This window comes from Macaca fascicularis, chromosome 13 (genome assembly GCF_037993035.2).
Source record: "Macaca fascicularis isolate 582-1 chromosome 13, T2T-MFA8v1.1".
NCBI classification, from domain to species: Eukaryota; Metazoa; Chordata; class Mammalia; order Primates; family Cercopithecidae; genus Macaca; species Macaca fascicularis.
This window is the reverse complement of record NC_088387.1, coordinates 20319759-20343966: the sequence shown is the minus strand read 5'-3', so window position 1 is coordinate 20343966 and position 24208 is coordinate 20319759. Positions and strand designations below refer to the sequence as shown.

Genomic DNA, 24208 nt, shown 5'->3' with positions numbered 1-24208 from the left:
CAGGGGGTCCTGGCCTCATCCACCTACTGCCTTCTCCTGATTCTGTGCTCCCTGGCTTCTCCTTCATCACTCTCCTGAAAATACTTCAAAGCTTCCTGCTCTCTTCAATGCTGACCCTATGGTGCTATTTCCCAAATAAATAAATGACAGAGAAAGAAACAATAACTCTTCACATAGGCAGGGCAGGCCATTTTCTTCACCATCCACCTTCAGTGAAAACTCTAATTACCTAATCCTACCTATAGGTGCTTCTCACATGAAGAATGGCAGAGAGGATTTTGCCCACCTTAGCATGCTTTCTGGGTATAACTCTATGTCCCGGATAAGCTTTTGGGCTCCCTGCACCCCACACTCCTCAGTCTATTTGTGCCAACTGATTTATGCAGGGCTGGGAAGCTTCCAAAAAACAAACAAACAAACAAACAATTTGGGATTTGGACATATACAGACATGTCTGATGACATTGGCAATGCCTTCAAGAAAGCCAAATTGCAGTGAGGAACTTCAGGGGACAGATCCTGAGGGAAAGAAGCCACCATTATGAACCAATCTGGAAACAGGACCTGAGCAGTAAATGGAAATGTTTCTGCATAGAATGAGGCCAACACTACTTGAGCCTCCTTGCAGAGAAAAGGTCGTGTGTATGCAAAGTGAAAAGAGCTAGAACATCTTGGAGCTCAGGCATCCCTGCAAAGGAGTCACAAAGGAAGAGAGAAGCCTTTCCCTTCCCATTCTGTAGATGTTCAGCTAATAGTTGTCCAGAGAAAGTGGTGGTGGCCACTCTTCAAGGGGCAGCCTGAGCAGAGTGATGATGGGGACACAGACAAGAAGCAAGAGGCACAGAAAAGAGATTCATGAAAGCAACATGGCAACCCTGGAGTACCACCTGAGATGGCTAGGAGGAACCACGGGAGGATGGCAGAGGGTGGTAGCCTTAAGTTCCTAGCCACAACTCTCCAGTCCCAGGAGCCAAGCACACAGTTCCCTGTGACCTCATTGTACCCAAGGTAGTGAGGTGAAGAAGCATTTAGATTATATAAAGAATCCTCGGCCACACAGTGGCTCATGCCTGTAATCCCAGCACTTTGGGAGGCCGAGGTGGGTGGATCATAAGGTCAGGAGTTCTAGACCATCCTGGCCAACACGGTGAAACCCCATCTCTACTAAAAATACAAAAATTAGCCGGGCGTGGTGGCGGGCTCCTGTAATCCCAGCTACTCAGGAGGCTGAGGCAGAAGAATCTCTTGAACCCGGGAGGCGGAGGTTGCAGTGAGCCAAGATCGTGCCACTGCACTCCAGCCTGGGCGACAGAGCAAGAATCCGCCTCAAAAAAAAAGAAAAAAAAAAAAAAGAATCCTCCACTCAAGGTACATAAGCAAGTACAAACAATTATGTAGGAAGAAAGAAAAAGACAACAGGCTTGCAAAGCATTAAGCATATTTGCAAAAGCTGAGTATAGACAGTGCAGGTTCTGCTTGGTCAGGATTGAATGGGAAGGGGAGGAGAGGCCAGACTTTGGTGTCCACTCAGCCTGTCCTGAGCCAGCACTGTCCTTGGAGTGATGGAGGGTTTGAGTAAGTACAAAAATACTGGAAGCCTCAGAAACTGGCAAGTCCAATCCCTCTTTTACATGAATAAGCACCTGGGCTTTCCACAAAAGAAAATGGTTAGAAGTAGCATTTGGGTGGCACATCACAGAAAGCCCCCACACACATTAGCCTGGATGATTCTCACAATGTCCCCATGAGATTGTGCTGTCCTCACTGCAAAAGCAAAGAAATAGAGGTTTGATAGTATTAAAGAAAGTGCCCAAGGTCTCTTGGCTCCACTGCACACCATGCTCTGTGAAAGACGGAAGGGGTGGGAGGCAGGGGATAGTGGGTTATGCAGAGGACAGCTTGGTGAGATATTGCAACCAGTAGTTCAATACAAAGAATCCATGTGAGTGAATGAATGAAAGAATGAATGAAAACCTGTGAGATATTAATAAACATCATCAAACACAAGCTGTGTAGGTTTTTAAGAACTGAATAATCTCATTAAATAGTGGGAAAATTTAAGATTCCAGAAAATTCAGAAAATATATGGGCCAGTGTTTGGTGTACATCAGTTCATTAAAATTATAGATGTGAAGACTCTACTCATAAACTACTGAATCAGAAATTCTGGGACCTCCTTATATTCAACAAGCTGCCCAAGTGATTCTGCTGTGTGTGAAAGTTGGAGAACTAGTGATTTAGGTTATAGTTTAATTTGTAATAATCAAAACAAATAATTAACTGCCTTGTAATAAACACTCACATTCACTGATTGCCATCATGTCTCTTTCTGATAATAATAGTGAATCTACATGAGCACTTACTCTCTGCCATATGTGTAAATTCTGATTGAATTTTCATAAGAACTTTGCAGGGCGAGTGTTATTATCTTTACTCAATAAAATCAGGGCTGAATGCTCAGAGAGATGGAGTGACTTGGTTAAACAAACATTGTTAGACTGGGCCAAAGCTGGCTCTGCACCAGGTCTGCCTGTCTCCAAGCCCGTGCTCCCTCCATCACAGCCAGGACACCCCTCCTCCTTTGCATGAAGTTGGACCCAAGGCTGGGCTGGGAGGTTCAGAAGAGTCTCTCATAACTTCAAAAGTGATGAGCATGGTTCACAAACATGAACACTTATCTATCATTGCAGCAGCAAATAAGAACTTTTGAGAACCCGGTGACCAAAGTTGAGAAGCATAGATAGCCCCCAAAAACTCTAGAAGAAACAGAGACCATGCCTGTGAAAGAATGATGAATTAGAGAGGGAGTTTGAGGGATAACAGAAGATGGAGAAATGGAGGCTGGCTTGAGAAATGTAAGTAGCCTAGATCTGGAATCTGGGAAGGAAGGAAGGGAGTGAGGGAGTGCAGTGGAAGGTGCTGCAGAAACGAAGTTGGGTGAAAGGGGAAGGAAGGAAACTTCCAGATGAAAGGATTCAAGGATATGCCTGCTGTGATGGAGGTGGGTAGAATGAGAGCGAGAGCCAAGAGAAACAGAGAGAGAGAGAGAGAGAGAGAGAGAGAGAGAGAGAAAGAGAGAAAGAGAGAGAGGCCTTGAGCAGATGATTCACCAATGCATGATTTGTAACATCATGCACTGTTCACTGGTCACTTGGAAAATGTTGGTTCACTGAGTCACAAAGATCCTCCAAATGCACAGTGAAAAGCCCCACTGTACACCCGGAGGTAAATAAGAAAGGAAAGGCAAACGATCTTGAAACAGCATTGACCTCCCAGACACCCTGAAAGGATCTCAAGGAGTCCAGGAGTCTCAGGCTTACACCTTGAGAATTACTGCTGTGGTGTAACGAAGAGCATTCTGAACTGGGAATCAGACAAACCGCGTGCTATATCGGACTCACCTTTTCATTAGCTTGGGCATGTCCCTGAACTTCTCTGAGCCCTGTCAGACAAGCTGGATGACTCACTATTTCTTAACAATTCCCCATGAATTTCCCCATCAGAGCATTTCTCTGCTCTGCCTAAGATAGACTCTTCTCTGCCCAGTTCTCCAACTGCCACCTGCCAACTGTACCCCTTCTTGAAGGCATAGCCAGTAGCCACCGTGATAGGTTCTCTATTTCCCCTCTTCAGACACGTCTCTCCTTCTTAGGCCCTTTACTGCCTGTGTTTGGACCTCTGCTGGGGATCTTATCTCACTCTGCCCTCAGAGTAAAAATGACCACAATCCTTGTCTGGCAACCCCACCACTTCTGGCACCCCCACAGCCCCTCCCAACTGGACTGTGAGTCCCTGAAGAGCAGAGACCACCAGGTCTTGTTCATGTTTATGTCTCCTTCAGCCATTAGCCCAATGCCTGACACAGAGTAGGCACCCTGTGGAAGTGAAATTAATTGGTTAGCATGTTTCAGAAAGATCTATCTGTAAGGTTAAATGGATATTTATGGGAGAAGAGGCTGGGAAGAGGTGACTGAGAGGTGAAGGGAGAGGAATGGCGGTAAAGGGAAATAATGAGAAAACTGACGGAAGGGGCCTGAGGGGAGAGGTCACAGTGTACACCTATGGGCTAAAGAGACAGGGTGTGATGGGGGCACAGTAAGAAGATAAGAAGGGCATTTTATGGTGGACTTAGAGGATGGGGAGGGGAGTGGAATGCTTGGTGAATGGCATTCATTGGACTAAGACACTAAAGAATACTTGGGATGAAAATCAGAAGAAACTGGGTGCAGGAGCTGAGTCCTGGCTGCTAGATGACTGCTTGTGGGACTGAGGGGCATGAACAGAGGTTCTAGCAAGCCGACCCCATTCTCTCTGCACACGATGCCAGGGACGCCATTGGATCTCCTGTGTGGGGCTTCCTGAGAACCCCCCTTCCAGGCACCTGGAAACCTATGCCAGCTCCCACACATCTGGTGAGGAGCAAGCCCACATGTAGCACAAGTGGAAAAGAGTAAGACACTCAAAACCTCTGTCTTTTTCTCTTCAAATATTTGCAGAGGGAGTGTGGCAGGAGCTCAGGGAATGCGGTGCTTATTGCTCACACTACATTAAAATTCAGATTGGCTTGTGCAATATCCCTGGCATAACCGCTCTGTGCTGATATTTTTATAACTCTTAATATCAAACAAATTGCCTCTTCACTGAGACAGTTTAATGTGGCGGGGGCCGTGCCCGCCAGCTTCCTCATGCCAGTCCCATAAAGATCATCGTTCTGTTACTGGGGACAGAAGAGCTATGAATTTACTGTCAAAAATATGACTGGATTTTGCAGAGTAAATCTTGGACTGTATTAAAAGGATCATTTTAATCTCCACCACATCTTTTTTCACTAATAAAATAAGGTGGGGGCCTCCAGGTTGAATCATCTATGAATCATCTTTCTCTTTTTTGGCCTAGGTTCCTGTTTTTGTCATATTCATGCCTCTTCTTCAGTCATCAATAGATGCCTTTGGCTCCACCTTACATTCAATAGATGCTCCCTCTTTTCTTCATGATCTGGGAGAGAAAAAGACTTGAATGGATTTTTCTAGAAAATCCCCACCATACTTCAACTTCACGGTCAACAGAATCTTCTCTTCTTTGGGTAACTTTTACCCCAATGGCATCTGGGGAGTAGAGTTGAACATTACACTCTTCTTCCTGAGCTCGTTCCATCAAACACTCCTTTTATTACAAATACATGATTTCCTACATAATTAGGAAAAATAGACTGTATTTATTGAACAATCAGTTCTCTCTTTCATTTATAAATCAAGGACCTAGAGAAATGCCAATCAGAGCAATCCATTCCAGATAGTATGTATTCCCAAATTGAGTTGTTATAAATCAACCCAAAGCAAATAAACCTGACATTTTACTAGCCGAAGTCACTTTACTGTAGGTAATCAGTCCTTTCCAAATATTGAACATAGTTTGTGAACTCTATCCTCCCACCGTTACTGCCCTTACAGAGCCACTCAGAGACCCAGGATACTGAAGTTCAGAACAAGTGAGTAAGGTGTCCTCCGAGAAATACATTGATTGGAGGAGTTGTGTCAATAGAAGTCTCAGTACAGTGTATGCAAGTGCTGAATGGCAGCACAAATGCAAAGAACAAATGATCAAAGGGTTTTGCATCATCTTCCAGCCTTCCCTGAGACCACACACTCCAGACTGATAGACAGACAGACAAATGGACACCAGTCACACATCCTTGTTTTCAAGGCAGGGAGGAAAGCTTCCACTTGAAAAGTGCCCAGTCACTTGAAAGGGTTACCTATGTGACGTCACATAATTTTGAATGTTTTTCTCTCATATCTTTATAGCTCAAATCCTCTTTTTCTTCTCTACTTGTATTTTATGAAATAATACCTAGGATGACTCCACCATTTTCAAGTTTTACATTTTAATATACTTTGAAATTGGTATCCTCACATAACTTACTCAACACCAATCAGTGGTACCGTCACCCATTATTATAACTTGACACACATTTGTTTTGTGAATGTTTTAGGAAGATTTGAACTGAATAATCCTTTTCTTTAAGTACCATATCTTTTTTGATTCTTATGGCTAAAGCCATATCTACTTCCTTTGCTTCCAGAACATCCCAGATTGCCCTGGCTTGCAGCACTGGTGGTCTTTGAAAATCTACAACATTTTAGAAAGGCTGATCCAGGCTAGGAAGTCAGACCAGGCCCTGTAGAATTGTCAACTATTAAAATATGTCACATCTTATGCTTATGAAACCAGGAAAAATCATAAATCACGCTTTTTTAACTAACTGCTATGGTCTGAATGTGTCCCCCAGAGTTCAAGTGTTGGTAACTTAATTTCCAATGTAACAGTGTCAAGAGAATGGATATTTAAGGGTTATTGGGCTCTGTCCTAAGGGTTATTGGTGTCTGTCCTCATTAATGGATTAATAGTGTTATCATGGGAGTTAGTTATTGAGGGAGCAGGTTTCTGATAAAAGGGATGAGTCTGCCCCACTTTCTCTCTTACTCCTTTCTGCTCTCTACCCCTTCCTCCTTCCCTCATAGAATGATGCAGCAAGAAGGTCCTCACCAGATGCAGCCCCCCAACCTTGGATTTCCCAGGCTCCAGAACAGTAAGAACAAAAAAACCTTTTCTTTATAAATTACTTAGGCTATAGTATTCCGTTATAGCAACACAAAACAGACTAAGACACTGACTGTGCTAAAAATGGGATGATCTGGGCTGGGCACAGTGGCTCATACCTGTAATCCCAGCACTTTGGGAGGCCGAGGCGGGCGGATCATGAGGTCAGGAGATCAAGACCATCCTGGCTAACACAGTGAAATCCCGTCTCCACTAAAAATACAAAAACTTAGCCGGGCCTGGTGGCGGGTGCCTGTAGTCCCAGCTACTGGGGAGGTTGAGGCAGGAGAATGGTGTGAACCTGGGAGGCGGACCTTGCAGTGGGCAGAGATCGTGCCACTGCACTCCAGCCTGGGCAACACTGCAAGACTCCGTCTTAAAAAAAAAGATTGATCTGAATAATGCAAAAGAGGAAATCTTGATAATATCAAAAATTTAGAAACAATCAAAATGAACAAATAAGTGCCTTGTTAAAAAATAACCATCCATAGAGCATACAAACCTATAATGAAACACTGTAACCACTTAGAATTTTGTTATAGAAGAAATATTTAATATGATATAAAAAGGTATTTACAATTTAACACTGAATGAAATAAAGCAGGTCAAAACAATGTTTACAATATGACCTTTCTTTAACACATACGTATTTTGAGATTGAGGATAAATTCCAGACTGTTTATAGTAGAATAACAGGTGATTTTTTTTCTTCTGTGTTGCGTATCTCTGTTGTCTTAATGTTCGATGGAAAAAATAGGTGTATTGCTTTCAAAATAAGAGGGAAGAAAAGTAGTCTGGAAAATTGTTTTCATTGCACATCTGTGGGAGTTGAAAATTGAGCCTAGAGCTTATAAGACATTCTTGTATTCATGCATCTCAACAAATAATACTTATGGCCTAAGGTAAGCTAGCCCTGTGGTATTGCAGAAAAACCAAAGACCCACTACCTGCCCTCTGACAACTTATAGTTCTGCCACTCAGACAAGAGAAAACTTAAATCCCTGCCTTTGAGGTGAGAAATGAGGGCTCACTTCTGCCAAGGACCTCTGAGGCTGCCACAGCTCCTTGGACTGAGGTTGGAGCCAGCACTGCCTCCTGTGCCCTGAGGGTGACTGGGACCCCCCGCAGAAAGCTACTGAGGTCCCAGGGGATCAGGGTGTGGATGAAGTAGTCTAGGCCTGCAGCTACTTCCACAAGTCCACTCTCCCACCCGGACAGCCTGTCCCACTGCCCTCGGACACCCACCTCATCACACTCTTCTGTTTCTCCCCTTCCCATCCTCTCTGTCCGGTTTCTTCCGGGCCACTTCCAAAGAGACCTGCTGCTCCACCCTCAATCTGTTGCTTGTGCCTTACTAGAGGTTTCTGCCCTTTTCAGCGCCACATCCCAGGGAAGGAAGAAACATGCTCCAGGGCTGGAAGTTCGTCTTTGAGGGGAGGAAGTTCCCTGGAGTCTGCAGCAGATGGGGGAGGCCCCAGTGGGGCGCACGTGGATACATTTCTGGGAGGAAACCAAGTACCATCCGCTCTCGCTCGCTCCCATCCAGTGTTTTCTTCCCCCAGTGAGTCTCTTAATTTTGCTCATTTATCTTAAAGAGCTCCGTAAGCGCCGTGGGCTCTGGTTGGGGGTGGGGGGCGCACGGGGCCTCCGACACCCGACCCCCACGCCTGCCTCCCAGAGGAGCCATCCAGCGCGGACCAAATCTCATTTTCCTACAAATAGTTTGTCAGAAGCAGCAGGGCAAGTAATAAATCACGGAGAGCGAGAGCGGAGAAGGGAAGGGGGGGAGGCTGGCGAAGGGAGGGCGGGGCCGAGGGGGCGGAGGGAGGGTTCGTGGCGCAGATGGAGGAGCGCGCGGGAGGGTGCGAGCGGCGGGGAGGGGCGCAGGCGAGGGAGAGACAAACGGAAAAGGAGGGAAGGAGATCAAAGAGACAAAGAGAGGAAAACACGAGGGAGGATGAGAAAGGGAGAAGGAGCCAGGGGAGTCCAGGGAGAGGAAGCAAAGGGAGAGGGAGAGACTGAAGAGAGGAAGGGAAAAGACTGGAAAAGATAGCAAGGGGTGAATCAGGAAGCAGAGAAGGGGAAATAAAAGGAGAGGAGAAAATGAATCCAAAGAGGATGCCAAAAAGGAGGAAGGAGAGAGGTCTGGTAGAGAGGCAGACCCGGAAAACGAACGTGGGCGAGGAGGTGCTCCATATGTCCTGAACCCCCTCTATGCCCTGAGCCAAAGGGGTGCCTGTAGTCTGACTCCTTGACCCACTCCTCCCCACCTTTATCCCTGCTGCCTGCTCCCGGTGGACTGATGCAGGATGCAGGTAAGGATTGGGTCATCTTGGTCCACTGTTAGCCAGCCTAGAGAGACAGTCATTGCAGTGTGTGTGTGTGTGTGTGTGTGTGTGTGTGTGTGTGTGTGTGTGTGTGATGGAGACAGGGAGGGGAACCTGCATATCACCTATTATGATGAAAACATGCGCCCTTAAGCAGGCGACTTCATTCTTCTGAGCCTCAGTTTTCTGATCTAGAAAATGGGAACAATAATCTCTCTTTGCAGGCTTGGGAGAATTGAAAGAGATGACCCACAGGAAAAGCATCTACCACATGGTAACACGGTACAGGCTGTTGATTAGGAAACGCAGCCTCCCTTGAGTTTCTGTGTGGGTGAACCTGGCTCCTGGGGCCCCGGGTGGGGCTGCCAGGCTTCAGAATCTGCACACTGCTTCACCACCCCCGCAGCCTGTGATCCCAAGCCAGGCCCTCTGATCCGGCAGCTGTCAACACAAGCACACTCCAGTGCTTTCTGCTTTGCTGTTGGCCTCCCTCGGGAAGCTTTGAACACTAGTGAGATCATCATTGTCAAACTCTTTGGGCTCTGGTGCAAGGGCAGTCAGATAAGGAGGAATATGACGTGCCAACCCTCCACTTTGGTCCCCGGCCCCCAGCTTCACCTTGCTGACCTCTGGCTCCTGCTTAGCTCAGGAACTGTGGGCTCAGAACAAAGTTTAGGTTCTTCTTCTCTGATTCACCCCTTTCTCCTTCCTGATTACTGGCATGGAGCCACGCACCGCAGGAAAGAAATCGGGTAGCTTTACAGATGGGAGGAATGAAATGGTGCTTATAGGGGCCTGTGTTGTGCTGGGCACCAAAGTAAACTGCCGGAGGACAGGGACCTTGTCTGCATGGCCCACAGAACTATCCTAGCACAGTGCTGGCACATGTTGAGTTCATGAAATGAATAAGTCATTTGATATTGTGAATATGCATTCACTTATTCACATCTTAAGATTAAAAAAAGCTGTTATTCCATTTTATGGAAAGGGCAACTGAGACACAAAATCACAGGCAGGAAGTGATCAAACCAGGGGTTGAATCCAGAGCAATCTGTCTCCAAAGCATGCGTTCCTTCCACTGCAGCCCGTGGCCTCCAGGCATCCTGCCTGTCAATGCCTGAGGCACCAGGGAGTCAGGAATGGCAGAGACCGAAACCCGTGATTCCTGCTGGACCTTCTCCTTACCTCCTAGATTCTGGAGCGGGCACCCCACAGAGCACTCCGTTTGAGGTGGCCCATTCATTTCTGGGCTCCTTGCCATTGGCATTGTCCTCTAGCTCTGGACTTCAAGCTATGCCTCTCTCAGACCCTCAGCCCCAGCCCGCTGCTCTACTTGGGACTTTGAAGATGAGGTCATGTGCCTCAGAACTTCTCTCACCTCAGCTCTCAGGACCCCAGCCGTACCTCCTCTGCCCCCCTCCCCTCTAACCCTCCAGCAACGTGGGCTTCCTCTGGGGACCTCATGTTCAACCCTGACAAACAGCAGAGCCCAGGGAAAAGAGAACCAGGTTCCGCTCTCCTGCCATGTACCAGTTAGATGACTCTGGGCAATTCTTTTCACCTCTCCAGGTCTCAGGTTTCTCAACTGGAAAATGGGGATTTTTAAAAAAAATTCATGCCTCACTTCCAAGGCTGTCATGAAAATGGATTAAGGCAAAAGCTGTGAAAGTGCTTTACAAATGAGAAAGCCTCCTATTCTTCACTTTCTTCTGATGGCAGATCCCCAGCTCTCCTTCCCGAGGTTCTTGCTTTCCCGGCACAATGTACCCTGAGCACTGCAGGTGCCTGTCCATCTTCGCTTCATGAAGAACCATGATATGTCACCATTTAAAATCCAAATAAAGCCTCACGAGTGAATCTGCTTACAGGAGACAAAATAAAGCAATGGCCAAGAGCTCTAGCAAGAGTAAAAAATCAAGTCTCCAAATTTTAGCTCTTCCACTTACTAACAGTGTTAACTTTGAACAATCATTTTACTTCTCTAAGCCTCAGTTTCCCCATCTATAAAGTGGGATGATAATGATACCTGTCTTATCAGGTAGATAATGTATATGTAGCTTTCCTGCCTTATCAGGTAGATAATGTATATGTGGCACTAGGGACACATTAAATAACCAATAAATGGCTACTATTGTTATCTCCTCTTATTTTAGTCTCGACTCTTGAAAAATGAATCAGTTGTCAGACTTCATAGCTTGTTACCTCTCTCTCGATGGTCCCATTGTCAGTTCCTTGGTGCATATCCTTGTTTTCTCCTCCTTCATTGATGACCACAGCCTCCTTTTCCTGCCCCCAAGTCACCCACCGCACTCTGTTCTGACCTTATCACCACCATGGGTTCCCAGGGAGCCAGACCACAAGAGGAGGAGGGAATGCAGATGAGGGGAGGGGACCTGCCCAAAGTCACAGGGGTGCTACATGGGCAGAGCATCTTCTAGGTGCATGAGGCCAATCATTTGGATTTTCCCCACCCAAAGTCCCGACAGGGCATCGAATTCCTTAAAGCCTGAGACTGGCTGCCTTTGTGAATGCCCTTTCTCAAAGCCCTTTGCAAGGGTGACTTCGTGGCCTGGCCTCCCTCTGCCTATGCTCTGTCCCAGCCCATCTTTCCAGCCCCTTCCAATTACTGTCACTCTCTACTTCCCTGACTGTCTTGCCCTACCAGTAAGCTTTCTCCCATATGATTCCTTCAGAGCTTGTTTATGCATGTGCCAGTCCTCAGACTGGCTACTGGGGCAACAGGAGAGTCTGAGGCACAATCTTTGTCCTCAGAGTACCCTAGTCTAGTGGGTTTCGCATGCCCAGTTAAACTCCCATCCTAATCTTGCAGCTCAAGCTGTCCTGTCAGTCTCTGTAGCCCACCTTCCTCCATGAAGCTCTCCCAGACTGGCTGACTGATTCAAGGCTACTTCCCAAATCCTCCCAAAGGGCACCATTCCTCTTTGGAAACTATACGCATGAGGTATTTTTATCTCCTTTTAAAAACTGCACCCCTCTCTCTCTGTTGATATAATATACATGGCTGACATTTTAAAGTCCATTTTCAAAATGTATACTATCTTGTCTGTGTTTCCTGAATATAAAAGTCTATGCCGGCCATATTGCATTGCATTTGAAACCCCTAGAGGTAGGGATCTCAGTTCTGTGTGAGTCTGAGGGTATCAAGGCCCAGAGGCCATAGCGGGAGAGGGCAGCCAGGGCTGCCTTCGGGAGGAGAGGAAAGGCACCCAGAGAGCTGCCAGAGCCACACAGATGTCATTGGAGGAGGAGATGAAGTGCTGTGGACATTAGAGAAGGAAAAATCCATTTCTGGATGTGGAGAATCCAGGGATGCACCCATCCTTGAGGACCAATTCAAATGCTATGCCTGGCAGGACAGCTTCTCTGATCCCCCAAATGCATTTGAGCTTCTAAGGCAACACCCCAGTTTCCCCAGATTCACTTTGTGACACTTAGTGGATTCTCTGTGGGAGTTTGGGACAGTTACATTTGTGCACAACTTTGCTTTCTCTCTTTATGACTCAATTTGGCAAATTGCTCCTGAAAAGAGGCCAGATTCTATCAACTTTTGTATCCCTTCCCTCCACAACATCCCCCTAATGTCATGCCTCATACTAAGTAGGTGCTCAATAAATGTTTGAGGAGGAGAAGAAAGAAGGAAGGGAAAGAGAGAAAGGAAGAAAGAAAAGAGGAGATAGAGGAGAACAGAGAAGATGTAGAGAGGAAGAAGGACTGGAAGGAAGATGGGAGGGAGAATGGAAGGAAGAAGTGAAGGGAGGAGCATTAAGGAAATGCCCGCAGGTGGAAGCAATCCCCTATAAATGTGGGGGCTCTTCTCCGTGCTCTTGCAGTGACAACAAGGGGCCCTGGGAACAGATTTAATTCCCTATTGTCACCCTGGGGATAGAGCCCCTGTCTCCTAAGCACCCTGTGTGGAAACCAACTCTTTATGGATAGCACTGAATATATGTTTCCAATGAGAAGTAACAGCTGCAAACTCATTAGGATGATTAAGATGGCTCAGATCACCAACCTTGAGCAGGATCCAGTAAAATTTTAAAAAATCTTTCAGCACCACTACCCCCTTTCAGAGCAGGAGGTTGCCAGGCAGAGGGGAAGTGCCAGCAGCCAGGGTCCTCTGGCCCAGGTGCAACTGGAGCTTCCAGGTGAGAACACAACCGCCAGATGGCAGACACGTGGTGATGGCTGGGAGGTCCAGGGCCTTTGCGCCTTGCATATGGGGCAGGAAAAATGCAGTCTACTGAAGTGTGAACCAAATGGAAATGTATTCTCACATTTCTCTTCCTTTTTCTGAGACATGGTGGACCTCGGATTCCCATGCTGGTTTCTTTGTAGCAGGTTAAGGATTTGTCCCACGTGCAGGGGTGAGCCAGGCCTAGGAAGAGCAGTGGGCTGGGGCAGAGTTGCTTCGAGCTGATGGCATGGCTTTGGGATATTTGTTTGCCTGACCTTGTCCTAATCTGTAAAACCTATTTTTGCCCCTCAAGGTGGTACCATGTCACAGTTTGTCTATACAGAATTTCTAAATGGGATTTGGAAAGTTTCTTTTTATTTTTTTCTAGAAAAAATCTTAGACTGCGTCTCTCGTTATTTCTAGTCAATGCAAATCCTTCACCCTCTCCACATACATCTCATCTTTCTTAAGTGTCGCTGACCACACGAGAGTCTCCTCTGCTCTGAAACTCACCCTGCACTCTGTGTCGATGACCTGGCTACTCTTCATCACAGGCTTCCAAAAAATCTCCAGCCATTCACTCAATCAGAGGATCTTTTATCAAGAACATGGTATATGTAAGGCTACAGGAGAAACAAAGATGTGTCACAGTTTCTTTCTTTGAGGAGCTTCCTTCCAGGAGAAATAATTTAAACAAAAAAGTAAATTATTATAGTATAGTGTCCTGTATTTCATACACATAATGCCCTACAGTGAATGTCAAAGTTGATCAAAATTTTAGAGGTCATCTAGCCTTTAAAATATCCACTTCCTCAAAGGGTGGCCCCACAAATCCCATCACAGCATCATCTTTGCACCTAGCATTTGGAAGGGCTAAGTTTTGTGGCTATGGAAAGAGATGAGAGCCTCTTGATGGAATTATTTAAGAGAAATGCCTATTCTTCTGCGTGCTTCCATGTCTCTCTCAATCCTGTTGGCCATTTGAATCCAGGGTTTAGCCTCTCCAGGCCTCAGTTTTCTCCTCTGTTAACCGAGAGGGTTGGACTACGTGGCTTCTGAGACCCTTCCAGAGCTAACATTTTATGATCTATGATTAAGACTGAGATGACATTGTTCAGCCCGCTGTCCAGAGGGTGACCCACCAACTTTCATAAAAACAATCATCATTAACCTATGTTAATTGGTCAATAAAACCATCACAATTTTATAGCATGAAACCTGAGACCTGCTGAGATCAACGCTACTGGTGAGCCAAGTGGAAGTTCAGCCTTAGAAACGAAATTGCTGACTAGTAACCCCAGTGTCATATTAGTCAAAGTGACATAGACTCAAACTTATTCTGGTTGAAATAAAAACAACTAATGAAGAAACATAAAACAATCTTGGGGTTGGAAGAACATAGGTCAATCAGACTGTGGGGGCTTCTTGGGGTAAGGACTGCTATAAATGAAATCCAGAACAACTATGTTCTTCTCCTCTTAAAAGACCTCATCATAACCACACTGGAACCCAGGCAACCTGTGGTCGGTGAATCAGGGCTGGAGCCTGCCATCCTTTCTGAAGTTTAATCTGCTCATTATTTGTCTCATCTCAGGTTTGGGGATCATCTCTTGTTCCTGATTCTCCACTTTCCCCTTGGACTTGATAGAATTCTGCTGATCTTTTAGGCTCACCCTCAAGATATTTCTATTTTTATGCCACCCTATTCATAATAAGAGTTATCAAGTGTACCACCTACTATGTGCCAGATGATTGTTGTACTTTATCTCAGTAAATCCTTCCAACAACTCTAGGAGATTGGAATTTTTCTCACCAAAATTTTATACTAAAAGAAACTGAGGCTCAGAGAGTTTAGATAACTTGCCAAGGTCATACACCTGTAATTAGGGGAGGCAGGATTGAAACCCAGGTCTGCTTGCATTCAAAGTTCTTTTTCTAATATCTAGACCCCTACCCCATTCAGTCCCTGGGCCAGGTCTACCTAGCACCCCTCAAGGAAGAATTAGATAGTCACTCTGTGAATTATCTATCAGTAACTTCACCTTGTCCAAGAGGAGCAACAAAATGTTAACCAGAGCAAAGTGGGGGTTGAAAGCTGACCTGACCTTGTCCCAATCTGTAAAACCTACTGATTAGGTGCTCAATAAATGTTTGAGGAGGGGAAGAAAGAAGGAGGGGAAAGAGAGAAAGGAAGAAAGAAAAGAGGAGGTAGAGAAGAATAGAGGAGAGGAAGAGAGGAAGAAGGGCCAGAAGGAAGATGGGAGGGAGAGTGGAGGGAAGAAGTGAAGGAAGAAGCATTAAGGACATGCCAGCAGGTAATATGCATTTGAGCGGAAAGGCAGAGACCATAGGCAAAAACTAAGAGGAGACAGATGATGAGTTTGGGAGTCGGGGAGGTAAAAGGAGCCAGACACTGTTCAGGTGAGAGCAGAAAGCCTGATGAACCAATGCAGGACATGTGAGCCTGCAGTAGGAAGTGGTTTTTAGCACAAGGTACATCCTGCCAGGAAGAAAGAAGTCCATTACAGATGCTGCATGTGGTTGGACAGGCGGAATCCTTGAAGGTCAGCCACCCAGCTTCCATTATTCTGTGTCATCTGTGCCAAGAAGGCTTCCAGGCCAGTACAGAAAGCCAAAGTCACTCTAGTTAGAGCTGTAGACTCTGTGTAGTAACTACCAGGTTAAAAAAATACCAAAGTATACATGTAGACTTACAATCTATACACCTACCAGCTTCTCACTTATGAAGACCACAAAACAGTTGCCATAGTGTTCCAAAAGTCACCCCTCAAATGTGAGTTGAAGTCAGCCGTGGTGGAGTGCACCTGTAGTCCTAGTTACTTCGGAGGCTAAGGTGGGAGGATTGCTTGAGTTCAGGAGTTTGAAACTAGCATAGGCAACATCGTGAGACCCCCATCTCAAAAAAAAAAAAACAAAAAAACAAAAAAACAAAAAAAACACAGATAAGTAAATAACTTGTCAACATATTATAAGGACGCTCTGCTTTGAGAAAACGTGTTATACAAATGTATAAATGCATCAAACTTTGTTCTGGAGGAAAGGATTCTTCAGGTTACCTGTAGGTTTGAGTTGCCTGAATTCAACTTAGATATGAGTTTTCTAGACTGCATCTATTGTGTAAAGTGATGATGATTTGCAGGTATACAACCCTAGAAAGCATTGCAGGCAGCCACAGTGATCACCTGCCCATGCTACTGGAAGTTTCTTTTCAACTTGGTATAGCAGTCAGTAGTCATTTTTGCTGTTGTGATATCACTAACCAGAAACACTCCAGAAACATATGTTAGCAAGTTAAATGAGGACATGACTGGTTATTATGTACATATTTAATTAACACTCCTATTTGTGTAAGACATAATATGGTGTTATATGCCTATTCTCAATGCTTGATTAGCAATACATAATATTGTTAATGTTTTAATGAAGAATAATACCATGGTCTTTCCCAAGCACTCACACTGAACAAAGTCCCTAATATGTGAGAAACGTTAACTAGGAGCCACAGCCTTCCCAAGCTATGAGGACTGAATCCAGCTCTGGTTCTTTTGAGTTGTGGGTTATTGCTTAAATTGCTTCACCTCTCTGAGCCTCGGTTTCCTCATCTGTACCTTCTGAAGGAGACCTACCCTTGAAGGCCTGCCCTCCCCAAGCTTTGCTCTCTTCTTGGAGAGCCACTTCCTCACCAGGCTATCTCCCACCATGTGGCCTCTGAGCCTGCTGCCCATTCTGCCTGGCTCACTGTTCTTCCTTCATAGCCCACATGGCTCCTGTCACCCTTCAGGTCTCAGTGCAAGCATCAGCTTCTTCGAGAAGCCTCAGTGCAGAAAGGATCAAGTCAAATCCTTCCGTCATCGTTTGCATTTCATGGCATTTATCGCTAATGCAGATTTCTGTGCATTTGTGTGACGATTTCATTCATGTTTATCTCCACCAGTGGACTACAGGTTTCTGAGAAGAGAGACTGTGACTGTTTATACTCACCACCATACCCCAGGAACCACATCATAGTGGGAGCTCAATTCATGTGTCATGGGTGAAGGGACAGCATTAATCAATCAGTTGATATGAAACAGGATGACATCCATCTGAATCATCATCATCATAAAAAAAGAATAGCTGACTCCCACCCTTACTGCACCCTCCCCCAGTACATGACCCTGACCTCCAGGAACATATCATCTCAAATCATAAACACCTGATCTTACAAATGTGTCATTCCTTCTGCCAGCTACCAGCTGCCCACCGCCCACCACTGACCTACTGAGCTAGGGTGTCCTGAGTGAATAGCACCCTTAATGGCAGACACAGGTAACCAACTGCCTTCACTCTTATGCTCCACTGCTTCCTTTTTTTCCCCAAATGAACATCTTGTCCTTCTTCCCTCTTTGCCTCTCTCTTTCAGGATCAGCAGAAACCCCTAAACCATTTTATTTAACAAATCATCCCCTGGTTAGTATCTTTAAAGAAATCTGTGCATTTTCTTTTTTTTTTTTTTTTTTTTTTTTTTGAGATGGAGTCTCGCTCTGTCACCCAGGCTGGAGTGCAGTGGCCGGATCTCAGCTCACTGCAAGCTCCACCTCCCGGGTTTACGCCATTCTCCTGCCTCAGCCTCCCAAGTAGCTGGGACTACAGGCACCCGCCACCTCGCCCGGTTAAGTTTTCGTATTTTTTAGTAGAGATGGGGTTTCACCGTGTCAGCCAGGATGGTCTCGATCTCCTGACCTCGTGATCCGCCCGTCTCGGCCTCCCAAAGTGCTGGGATTACAGGCTTGAACCACCACGCCTGGCCTCTGTGCATTTTCTTCCTTCCCTCTCAATTTACCCTTCCCCTCTCATCATTCCTCTCTCTCTTTCTCTCTCACCATCTTCTCCCTCTATCCATTCTATTTGTGAGTCAAAAATTGACCTTAATAATGACTGATAAATGCAAGACCAGTGCTCAAGTGATCTGTCTGAATCAATGAGAAGCAAGGTGGAATTAGATGTCATAAAGAAATGGTGCCACCAACCTAAAAAGTCCTTGAACATGCCACATCCTTCTCCAGAGTCTCCTCAAAAGTCTACCCCTTCAACATCCCTCAATTGATTCTCTTTCTTCAAGAGGTCAGCATTCAGGGTACTTGCAAAAACTAGTATATTCAATTTTCAGATGCATTGTTTAATTACTCACACAGCAACAATATTATGTGCTTGTTCATCTCATTGAATACACAGATGTGCAGGGTCTTAGCTATACTGTGAGTGGCTGATTAGGGAAATCTAAGGACAATTTGTATTATTGTTTCTATGCAAAAGGTCTGGACTCCTGAGCTCCTTTGTAATTTTTATCCTCCCTTCTGAGAGTTGCAAGCAATCTGGTAATCATGGAGAAAGATCTCTTCATTAGAGATAAGACCACCCAAATTTTAAAGAATGCCGGCAATGGCCTGAGAATGCCAGGTCTTTGCTTTAGGATCTAGATGGAACTCCCAGACATATGACCTGGAACAAGCTGTCAGCAGCATGCGCCCCAGGATCCAGGGTAAATGAGATTCTTGTAAAGTCTGCAGCAGCAAGAGCAGCAATACTTTGCAGAAGTCCATTTCCACCACCCTGAAGGGATATGCTGTGCCTGGGACCTCTTTCTTCCTGTCTTCTTGGTACAGCTGTGCTTTTCCTCTCTCACCATCCAGCCATCAAGGGGGCCTGTAGTCATGAGATCATAAAAATCACAGCAGCAGCAACAGCAGCTGTCTTTCATGGAGCATCTCCAAGTGTGTGCCACACCTTTTGCAAACATTGCCAAACAACTTGCGGATGAGAGGATTCAAGCTAAATGACAGAGACTGGGTCAGGAAGCTGAGGTCTGAACATCTCTGGCAGCCCTCTTTCCTCTAAGCCTCTGAATCCCCTGTCCATTCTCGGTCCTGGGAGCTGACATGAGTGCGTCTGGGTTCCTGATCGAAGGAGTCATTTTATACAGAGTAGACAAAACCCAAATTGCAAGTGTGAGATGCATACAGAAACCAAGGTGAGCCCTAGAGAAAAGCAACCCAGGTCCAATCACAGGCGTAAGGGGAGAGGGGGCAGAGCAATGGGCCTGAAAAGAGGAGCAGTAAGAGCAGGCATCCCCTGGTCCAACACTCAGGATAGGGTCCATGGGGAAGGTTAGGGCTCTACGATGCACACCTGTTCAGACATGTCATGGATTTCAAGGCAACCGGGACACCAAAGTGCCAGAAATGGAGCGATCACTTGCAGAGCATGTGAGCACACACACTTTAGGCAGTAGGTGGGGCTTTGCAATCTTATATATTATACATGGACCAAGTCCAATTTTTAATGCACCAGGGAAATGCACTTGTTAAAAGGTCTCTAAGAAGAATAAAGAAATTTAAGATGACTAAATAGGGAGCCAATTTAAGACGACTAAATAAGGAGCCACCCCACCTGTCCTGGCCTGCAAGCTCGTGTTTTCCCAAAGCAGGCCTTCCTGAAGTGGGACAGCTGGGCTGACCCTAGCCGATATTTTATCAGCCTACCTCGGTTTCTGATGAGCAGTGAACCACTGATTATTGCCACTGATGGCTGCTGTGTCCTATTTGTAGTGGTCTCTGGGGAGGAAGATCCACAAGCTTCTTCACAAATTCATTTCAGCTCCTCTCCTTCTTCCAGGCTGAGACTTCCCCTCTGCTGCCAATCTCCCATCAACCCCCTTAGGATGAACAGGCTGGGTCACTATCCCCTATAGTTCCTTCGTAGGCTAGCCGGGCTGTATGAATTTCATAATTCTGCTGCTTCTTCTAACACAGAACACCCAGGTCTACCTTCTTTTTCCTGAAAAGAGAGAAATACAGGACACAGAGCAAGGCATTGGGACATAGGAATGGCACAAGTCAGACTCCTGGGAGGGCGTTCCAGCTTTTCCACTTATCAGTGGGATCAGTTTGGCCTTGTAACCTGGCTGCTCTGAGCTACAGGTTTCTAATCTGTATAAGGTAGACAGGAGCGGCAGTTACCATGAAGGGTTCTCGGGATTACAGAAAATCATGTGTAGGGCACCTGGCACGAGGCAGCTATGACTACTACTGTGTCAGCCTCACAGACACAAAATAATCCTTCCATATGGTTAGGTTTAAATCAGGTTAACAAATACCCATTGTGACCTGCAACACTAAGCAAAAGTACTATTTGGGAAATGAGAATGGAATACTAGACATGGTTTCTGTCTGAAAAAGCTCGTAAGTGATTTGGCAGAGACACCCAAACCCCTCTTACCACTAAACACACACTTCCATGCCCCTGCAGCAAGATGGTCAGGCTAGGTTGTTGAATGGAGGCAAATTCTCTGGTGGGGTTTTCTTCTCTTTGGTCCTCTGAGCTCTCTGTGAGATCTGTGGATTGTGGCCCCTGTAGATTTATCTGAAAGATCAAGCAGAGGTTCCTTACCAATAAGAAGTGGAGTGAAGAACAGGGAGGAGGCCACATTGACAGTAGGAACATGCCCTACTGTCAACTAGGCACGTTCTCTGCCCTAGTCTCTGTGCTGTATGTTCATTCCAATCATTTAACTTAATCCTAAAACAGCACTGCACATACTACAGTGGATGCTGTGCTGCTTCACCCTGATCCCCCATCAAGATTAAAGGACTCATTTCCCAGCTCTTGGACCTCTCTGAACTACCCTTTATAGAGAGCCAACTCACCCAAGGTCAAGTCCCACATCCAATGAGTGGGCAATATGGGGCTCTAAAGGCCTGGTCCCCCTCTCCCCAAGTCAGTACCACTCTGCAGAGCCATCCAGCTTCAGGGCTCTGCATCACCTACATTGCTGCTCAGCTTCTTCCTCTGTCCAACTCTACTTCCTTCTCTTCCCCAGCAGATTCTGCTCCCAGAAACACTCCACAGTAAACTTCCTGCACACTTATTTCCCTGTGAAGAAACAGAGGCTCAGAGAGACTAAGTAGCTTTCCCTAGGTCATGCAGCTTTTAAGTGATAGAGCTGGGCTCAGATCCAAGGTTGTATGACAGCAAGACTGTCATTTTCAGTGCACGAGATGAAATCCCTCGTTAGGAATTCAATGACTCAAACTCTAAAATTCCCTGGAAGAAGTAGGAAACCAGTAAACATCCAAATGAGATAAGTTCTTAGAGTTTAAAACAGATTATAGCACTTAGTCCCTTCTCCTACTGCGAAGCTGTCCCTAACCATCTATGCAGACTGTCCCATGCAACTAACAAGTGCAGCAGGGCCCAGCTGGACAGCCAGCAAGAGAAGCCCAAGAACCCAGGCATGGGGTTCTTACAAGCCACTTACAACTCTCAGCTCTACTATGACTTTACATAAGCTACTCACCATCTCTGGATGGGCTTCAGTTTTCTTATCTATAAAATGGAAATAATAGCCCTGCCCCAAAATTGGTTTTAGAATGAAATGAAACATGATAAATATTTTTAAACTATCTTGAAATGCATAAAATCTTCCAGTTCAATGGGAGTGCAGAGCCTAGAAAAGGATAAAAGGGTGTTTACCCAGACACCCAAGGCTGCTACCACCAGCTTCTCAGCCTTGAGACTCGGGTTTCACAGACTACTGATGGCTCTCAGGGGACTGTCTGACTAATGTTCACAGTCCACCCTGGAGCAGCATGAGACATGGACATGTAGGAGATTGGATGTCAGAAAACCCAAACTACACAGTCCTAGTTTTCTCAAAAATGAGCTCTGTGAACTTTATAAGCAATCTCCCCTCTCTGGCTCGTTTTCTCTTTATTGAAATGAGGAAGTTGGACTGGATGCTTCTTAGTTCTCCTTCCATCTCGGGCATGTAGAATTCTGTGATGCCTGGTGCCCTCTTCAGAAAGTGTTTCTTCTCCTCCACCCTACTCCTCAATCTCAGACTTCAGCATGCATTCATTACACCAACCTTCCAGCTCCACCCTTCTCTCCTGTTGGGGGCCAGGGGCAGGGGTGGTGGGGAGTGATGGCTTTGCAACCCAAGCAGGAAGCAGAAAAGGAAAGGACAAGATTACTAGCAAATCAAAGGTCACGTAGAGTCCATGGTACCCTTGGACAACAATAAGCTCACGCTGGTGGCTCTTTCCAGGAGGATGTATGAATGCCGCTTACCTAAATGCCAAGCCTTCATGGGCAGGTCTGAGTGTGTACCATGCCACATGCTGCCTGGTTATGCATTTATATCACTCACAACACACCCCATTCTTGACCCTATAGAGCATCTCGGAAACTACACTCAGATCTTACCATAAGTCAGAGCAAACACAGTTAGGAAGGAAAACGTACTAGAGAAGAGTTGAGTAGAAATACACCAAAGTGAAATAAACCACAGTTGTTCAGAAAGTCAGTTTGCAAAGATAATGACCAACAAGTTCTGCCCAGGCTAGGCCTTGCCACTTTGCCCCTATGCACCTTGGCACCTGAGGCAACAGGAAGAGAGAGCAGCTGTAACTATCACCTCGTGGAAGCTTTGGTTTCTGCTTTTTGCAAAGCTCTGCTCTGAGAAAGATGTGCTTCCCAGGAAAAGAAAGTGGGTGATTTGGTTTGCTGGCATAGAGAATGTTTCCACAGTAAAAACTCATCACCAGTATGTTGCAGCTTATAAAGAGATTGCTTTCACTTTAGAAAGGTTTTTAAAGCAATGGAAAGGTTTCAGGAAGAAATACAGAACACCGGTGACACTGAGGGCAACAGAAGAGCTTTTTCATTTTGTTCATTCTTCATGTATTCATTCAAAAGTGCTTGATAAGTAGCTGCAATTTACTTGAGTGTCAACCAAAACTGTGAGAATCCCAGTGTGATTTCAAATTGCCCTTTTAGGAAATTAAGTAGAAAAGTGATAACGAGTAACGTTTTGTCATCAGTTCTAAAAAACCATTTGTGAATTCACTTTTATACAGGTTTTCTGACAATAGGGCCACCAGACATTTTGTATTATACATGCCACTCCTGCCAACTGTAGATGTGATATTTAGAGATGATTCCGTGCAGTTGCCAGAGGAAACACGACATATACATAAACCCAAAGTCGTTTGCTAGTGTTGAGTTTAACTCTCTACTTTAGAGATGATTAAGAGTTCATCTTATGTGGCACCTCCACTGACTGGGGTGCTGTGTTGAGACATCTCCTGAGGCCAATATGAATCAGTAGGAAAAAGTGCCTTAGGATCTGGGCGAGAGGGATACTTGGCATCCTGACTGCTCCATCTTGAAGGCTGCATCCCAGCATCCTTCAGGCCTCCTGATCAGGAGCATTCTCCAGCTGTTCATTTTCTCCGAAGAAAGCATTCGTGATGAGGTCTGGGCTCTTTTTCCCAGGGGCAGGTCTGAACTGGAGAGATGATTCGCATGGCTACAGCAAGATACCCAAGTGCTGGGCCCAGACTGTCTGCCACTTCCCTCTGTGTTCCACACAGCCAGCATCAGAGCAAGCTCTTTCCTCCCAGCAGAGAGCCAGTGTCAGGCATGGTGGAGGCAAGGCCAAGCAACCCTGGGGGCGATAGAGGGGACCGGGTTTGGGTTGGACAAGCCCAGTAGACCTATTTCTCCTAGGACCATGGAAAGCCTGTCCCCCACATTTGACTGGGAGCTAACTGTAAAAGTTGCAGCTCCTTGAGAGTTAACTCTAGAGACAGCTGCACTCGTCACCTTGTGTCTGCATAATTAACCAGCAGTTGTTCCTGCTTTGTGGAACATGGACCAGGCAACCCCCGTGAGGTCCTGTGGGGACATTCTCAGTCTGATTGTCAGACAATTGGCAGGCAGACACAGCTTCTGCAATGCTTGACTGAAGGGACTGAGGACAGTCCGATTTTTTCTTTCCCACCTCAAATCACATTTATCCTTCTCTTCTGTCTCGCTTCCTCAAGGCCCTCCCACCAGGACCAGCCCCTCTGGACACTGACCCTGCTATTCTCCTGAGGTGGCCCAGATCAGCCCTGATATCTGCTTCTGGATTGGAATTTGAATTGAATCCCTAAAATCTTAAGATGTAAATTCTGTAGTGTCTAAGCTAGAAGAACCTTAAATATCTTGTGGACAATCTCACTGTTATGCAGAAGAGGAAACTT

The 24208-nt window shown here is 45.8% G+C and overlaps 1 long non-coding RNA gene across 1 annotated transcript; it reads left to right on the top strand.

The window, feature by feature from the left end:
- The first annotated feature begins 8469 nt into the window (after positions 1 to 8469).
- LOC141408267 (uncharacterized) lies at positions 8470 to 11071 on the top strand. Its single transcript, XR_012421745.1, has 2 exons — positions 8470 to 8914; positions 9151 to 11071. It is a non-coding gene; the product is annotated as an uncharacterized lncRNA (long non-coding RNA).
- The last annotated feature ends 13137 nt before the right edge of the window (positions 11072 to 24208 follow it).